Below are 7,241 nucleotides of genomic sequence, written 5' to 3'. Positions count from 1 at the left end.
GCATCACACATCAAAATTTGCACTGAAAGCACTTGAAGGTTTTATGCTTGGTTACGAAAAGGATTCGCACACCTACATGGTCCTCAACTTCTTTCAGTATAAAGTGGTTGAAACTGTAGATGTGCGGTTCGATGAGAGTAACGACTCACAAAGAGAGCACCTGCCAAATGTGCTAGATGAAGCTACACCAAGTGAATCTATCAAGCTAATGGGTACTGGAGAAATCATACCCACCAAGGAACAGGCTGAAGAGGAAATCATCATTTCAGCACCTAATCAGCATGAAGACAATGCTCAGCCTGAAGCCAATGCTGAATATGAAGACAATGATCAACAAGAGCAAAGTCTTCATCCTACCCATCCTCGCGTAGCAAATGGAGTTCAAATTGAGAAGATAATTGACAATATCAATGCACCTGGTTGTAGCGACCATGATACCAATGTACCAAAGTATCTGTGTTTAAGTGTCATCCCTGGATCGGTAATGCTGACACACACAATAATCGAGGAATTATAGTAGAGTTTCAATCACACACTTATTACATCGAGGTCCTCATAAAGAGTATGATTACACAAATAATATGGCTGAATGCCATCTAAACTAAATAACCACGGAAGCTTCAAAGGTAAATGAGTCCATCAACTCCAATGGCATAGATGAGTGCATGACAACGACCTATCGCACCTTATTCATCGTCTGAGAACTGCAACATGATACATTGCAGCCGTGTAGGTCAGCACATTGAATATTCTGGCAGAGTTACACTGTAAAGCAATGAATGCAAGAACTATATCTACATGCAATATTTGGCTGCTGGAGGCTCTAAGTTTATGATTTTGCATAAAGCTAGTTTTTCCCTACAACAAAGGAATAAATATATTTACTACCCCCAAGTTGTTCCAATATTTGAGAAGGTTCCTCCAACTCAAACCCAATTAACAAGTATCATCATTAAACCCAATTCAGTTAATTTAGGATTGATGAGATCAACAATAATATCCAATTCTAGATACTCAAGATATCCATAACCGGGGACACGACTAACCACGATTAGTTTATATACTCTGCAGAGTTGTGCACTTTTCCCCATAAGACTCGACCGCATCCATGATCGGAAGATCGAGACATAGTCTTTCTGAAGCATTAACTCTCTACTCCAGGCATACTAGTACACCTACTTTCCCCTACATCTGCTAGTCCACCTCTTCGAGAGCTCATACAACTTACTCAACTATGCCAGAGCCCATAATGGCTTGTGGATGCACACGAAAGTTTCTAGGCATGAAATATCATAAGATCCCTTTGAGCCTGGGTGGCGAACCAAGGAAAAATCGCATGGGTACTCCCGGATTTCCCAATGGGCAAGCACTGGATTCTCTAGGTGCCCCAACCAATCCACCCAGATGTGTATTAAAGTTGCCACCTTAATGTTATGCAAGATTAATAACTCTCACAACTTCCATGTGTATCATGAACCAATCCCCGTCTACGAGCATGTCTAAGCAATAATAGAGCATAGCGTATATTCCCGAGCTGATCAAAGTTATTAGGTTCCTACCTCAATTACTACAACCAAACCACAAGTTCCCAATCCTACTCATGAAAATATTTGAGGGGCAATACTAATATATAGCAAAAACCGGGTATAGAAAAGTATGATCAAAGTGTAACTTGCCTTGCTAACGATCTGCAAACTCTAGGGATTTGTAGTAAAAAGCTTCGCACTCCTGGTAATCTAGCATAAACAAACGGTAGCATACATAAGCAATCAATCAAATGAAACAAAAAGAAAATCGAGAAAAGATCCAAATAACACTCTAAATAAGCAAACGACTAAGCTAAACAAAGAACAAAACCTAACAGAATTATTTTCATGTGGATTAGATCTTAATAGTAGTTACATGTGATTAGCTAAGATTTGAAAAAAGAATTAACTCAAATGGAGTTACGAAACTCAAGATACAAACGAAACAAGATCAAATACTAATCTGAAGTAAACCAAAATTTTATTTTGTCAAAATCATGTACAAGCTGGTTTACTGGAAAGAGGGGATCGTTACGAAGATTTAGGCGTTGGTTTCATCTAATTTGGATAAACGGGCTAAAAGTTATGCTAGTTTTAAAATCATGGGCTAAATCACGAGAAAACTATTCGTGGATAGGTCCCTAGCCGAAAATTAAACTAAAAAGAAAAATCTATCGAACGAACATCCGCTAGCAGAACCTAACGAACGAATTCGTTCGTTATAAGAAACTAACGAGTGAATGTTCGTCGACTAATGAACTAAAATAAAAACCGATCTAAAACTAAACTGATCTAATAAAACCTGAAAATAAACCGAGGGAAAACCAATCATTTGTTTACCGGTTTACGCGGTTCGGCCGCCACGGGCGGCTTGGGCTTCGGCTTTGGCGGTGTTTGGGGCGAGGTGAGGTGACAGCGGCGGCACGGACGACGGGTGGAGGCGCGGCAGCGGGCGGCGGTGGCGCGGGTGGCAGCAGCGTCGGCGCTCGGCGACGGTGGATGCGGCTGGCGACGGTGCGGGTCGAGGAGAGGAGGGGGTCGGGGTCCCGACTTTTAAAGAGGGGGAAGCGAGGCGGCGGCGGCGGCCGACTTGGGGAGGGGGTCGGGCGGCGCGGGACAAGCTCGGACTCCCTCCGGAGTCCGGCGGCGACACGACAAAGAAGGCGGTGGCAGCTGGGCGGGCCCAAGAATTTTTTTAAATGATTCCGCAAAGAAAAATCCTATTAAATAAAGATAAAAGTTCTACAATTTCAGAAACAATTTTCACCGTCTCTACCTAATATTTGGGACAAGATGAACATTTTTCTGGACTAAATGCAATTTTTTAAAAAGCATGTTTTTCTCTAACTCAAATAAAATTGCAAATAATATTAAAATAAAATAATAATTTGATTTCAATTTTTTTCCCAATATTTCTCCTTTGTTTTTTTGAAGAAGTCATTTTATCTTCTCTCATTTATTTTTATTGAATTGAGATAATCAGAAAGAAATTATTGAAAATCAAATTGATCCACTTTTCAAATTTGAAATAAATTTAAAAATGAAAATTTATGAAACCTCCAACTCTCTCCTTGGGTCCTTGAGTTGCTTAAGATTTCTTGGATCACTACCAAAATGCAAGAAAAATATGATATGCATCTGAATGATCTATGTATAACATCCAAATTGAAAATTGGGATGTTACACTTGTCCACTCATTTGGTCAAGAGCAACACATGTAGCAAATTTGTATGGTCACTTTGCATTTGTATCTATATCTGAACCTAAGAAAGTTGATGAAGCCCTCATTGAACCTGAATGGATTCAAGCTATGCAAGAAGAGCTTCAACAGTTTGAGCTGAATAATGTATGGGAGCTAGTCAAGCGTCCCGATCCTTGCAAGTAAAATATCATCGGCACCAAATGGATCTATCGCAACAAACAAGATGAGCATGGCAAGTTGACAGAAACAAGGCTCGTCTTGCTGCCCAAGGTTACACACAAGTGGAAGGAATTGACTTTGATGAAACCTTTGCTCCTGTGGCTAGTCTTGAAGCCATTCGCATACTGTTAGCCTATGCCAATCACAACAACATTCTTCTGTACCAAATGGATGTAAAGAGTGCCTTCCTCAACGGGAAAACTAAAGAAGAAGTGTATGTTGCACAACCACCTGGTTTTGAAGATCCAAAGCGTCCCGATATGGTGTACAAGCTCAACAAGTCACTATATGGCCTCAAACAAGCACCTCATGCTTCATGCTCAAAGACTTCCTTAGGAGCAAAGTCTTCAAACCTGGTTCTCTAGATCCTTTTCTCTTCACGAAGACATATGATGGTGAACTGTTTGTATGCCAAATTTATGTGGATGACATTATCTTCGGCTTCACTGACAAGAGATATAGTGATGAGTTTGGGCATATGATGCAAGAGCAATATCATATGTCCATGATGGGTGAGCTGAAGTTCTTCCTTGGTCTTCAAATACGTCAACAGGGGAATGACATATTCATATCACAAGAGGAATACCTCAAAGACTGCCTAAAGTAGTTTGGAATGCAAGACTGCAAAGGGTACACGACGCCAATGCCAACCAAAGGCCAATTAGGCCCTGACGACAATGGTAAAGAGTTTGATCAAAAGGTATACCGCTCCATGATTAGTTCTTTATTGTACTTATGTGCATCTAGGCCTGATATAATGCTTAGCGCTTGCATGTGTGCCCAATTCCAAGCGGCACCAAAGGAATCACATGACCTCACAGTGAAGCAAATTCTTAGATATTTGGCTCACACCCCAACACTAGGATTATGGTATCCAAAGGGATCAAAGTTTGATCTAGTTGGATTCTCAGATGCTGATTATAATGGTGACAAGGTTGATTGCAAGTCCACATCAGGCACATGTCACTTTCTTGGACGATCTCTTGTTTGTTGGTCTTCAAAGAAGCAGAACTGTGTATCACTCTCCACTGCTGAATCTGAATACATTGCTGCTGGATCTTGCTGCGCCCAACTTCTCTGGATGAAGCAAACTCTCAAGGACTATGGCATCAACCTGAAGCATGTGCCACTCTATCGTGAAAATGAAAGCACCATGAAGATTTCCAACAACCCAGTTCAGCACTCGAAGACAAAGCACATTCAGATCCATCATCACTTTCTCAGAGATCATGTCATGAATGAAGACATTGATATCATTCACGTCAATACTGAAGAGTAATTGGCAGATATCTTCACATAGCACTTGGATGAGAAAAGGTTTTGCAAGCTGCAGTGTGAGCTAAATATCTTAGAGTCCTCTAATGTCCTATGAATGTACACACATCCTGATGCTTATGCATGTTGATGAATTAGATGTGCAACACACGAAGTAACGTATATCTTCAATTCATGAAGACTTACCCTCTAAGTATGATACATTAAACTGGAATTTGACTTTGGAGCGCCACAATAATATTGTGTCGTGTCTTGGTCTAATACTTCCTATACGTTGGGTAACGCCACCACCACCACACTTTCTTGAAGTTTTTCATGTGGCATCATGATTGCATTATCTTCAGATTTGTTTTGTCTTCAACATTGATTTGTCTTCACAGTTTATCTTTGCAATGTTGATTTGGTCTTATCTGATATATACATATTAACATATATATGTGTTATGTCCTCTACAACATTCACTTATAACTATGTCTTCAAACTTGCCATTTTCTGAACTAAGTGAATGTGATCGGACCCTAATCCCTTATGTGATTTTTCCTCGAATTCTTTCTGTCTCTTCATATGCATTCTGTTGACACGTGTCGAATATCTTCACTGTGTTCTTGTCAGCTGAAGATACAACGGCACACATTTAAAACTGTTTTTAATGCCTTATCTCTTTTGCCTGAAAACCGGAGAAGCCGGAACGACCACCCATCAAACCAGGCGCGCGTGGGAACATGGAATATCTCTCAATAACTTGCATGCATGCCACGTGTCCACCATATGTGAACCGCCAGGGGCACCTGCATAATTGTGCTGCGCCGCATTTCACCTTATAAATACTCCACCCACGCGGTTATTATCTCTCCCACCTCGCCATCACGCTCAAATCCTAGTGCCACCACTAGCCTTAGTCGACACCGGAGACGAAGCGCTTAGCTGCCGCGACCTCTTAGATGCCGTCTTCACACCAACCGCGGACCTCGTCTTCTCCGCCTCTGCCGTAGGTGTCTTCCACCACCAAGTTAGGGCGAGGGATATTGGACTGCTCGGCCTCCGTTCCGCCTCATCTAGCAGTTCTTTGTGCGGTAAATAAACTCGCTTTTTACCGCATATTCGATCTGTTGAATCCATCCACTTCATTCAAAAGTGGTTTCTAAACTTCCAAATCTGGATCTTTCTGTTTATACATCTCATAACTTGCAAGTATATTCACTTATGCCTCACAACTAGTTAGATTCCTCACTTGTACTTATTCATGGATTCGTACAAATCTTGAACCAACTCACTTCAAATAAGTGAATGTCTTTGTACTATGAGGTCAATGTCTTCGAACTGATTTATCTTCAAAAATCTTCTCAGAATTCATATGACCTCTTCCCCTTCCCTCGCATCTCTAATGCTGTCACATGTACATGTCCGTGAGAGAATCCCTTGGTTCTCATAGTCTGCATTCATTTGCAGAATTCTTACATCATCATATTGAATCACCTGAAGCTAGTTCTTGCCTGACCAGTCGGCTGAAGCCATTCACTGTGTTCAAGCCTTTCAGTCTGAATACAATGGCAACTGACAAATCTGCAAGGAAAGGTGGCAGGCAACGTCGTGGCAATACTGCTTTGGATCTGCCCCCAGATCTATATGAACAATACAAGTCTGATCCAAAAGAAACTTATAATTAGCACAACTCCAGAATCCAATGGATCAGACGATATTGGGTAGAGGAATGGTTCAAGTATCACTTTGTAACCCCTAAGTATGCGGAGAAAAATGCTATCAAGCGCCCGTGGAGCGACATTCTCTACAGGAAACTATAACCTCAGACGAAGCTTGATGCCCTTGCTCAAGGCTTCGAACCTTGCATGGTCCGAGGACCTCAGCCTGACAATGCTGACCCATCATCTCTTTGATGGTGTCGTGATGTTGATCTGTTCAAGAGAAACTATAAATTTGCAAAGGAATCTGCTTCTAAGAATAAGAAAGCATTCAGACTCGAGTTCCACTACAAAAAAAAGACACATCCGTGACATTTTGGGCCGAACGAATTTTTTTCCTGTCATACGTATGACACTTCTATGACGATAATTGTGACAAAACCCGGTATCATCATAGATGTGGTGGGCTCCTACTTCTATGACAAAAAATCATGACAAAAAAATGGGCTTTTCATCCTGGGTGGGCCGGAGATGCAACTGCATGACATTCTTTGGGCCGTCCATGACGAAAAAAACCGTGGTAGAAGCGAGGGCGAGGGAAATTTCGGGGAGTTCCCGGTTATGGTGGGTGGTCGGGGGCCGAGCGATGTGCGTTTCTCTTGTACACGTACGCACGTGTGTGCGAGGCGTTGGCTCTAACTGAACCCGAGCGAGGCATTGGGCTCTAACTGAACCCGAGCGATTGCACTGCAGGCTACACGTTACTGAACTCGAGCGATCGATCGATGGCTGTTAACTGAACCCGATCGAGCGATTCCTTCGCTACTGCTGCTAACTGAAGCCGATCGATGCTGCCTCTATGGATGAACAGTGAGCGTT

Source organism: Triticum aestivum, chromosome 3B (assembly GCF_018294505.1).
Source record: "Triticum aestivum cultivar Chinese Spring chromosome 3B, IWGSC CS RefSeq v2.1, whole genome shotgun sequence".
Lineage (NCBI taxonomy): Eukaryota > Viridiplantae > Streptophyta > Magnoliopsida > Poales > Poaceae > Triticum > Triticum aestivum.
Note: the sequence above shows the minus strand (reverse complement) of the source record.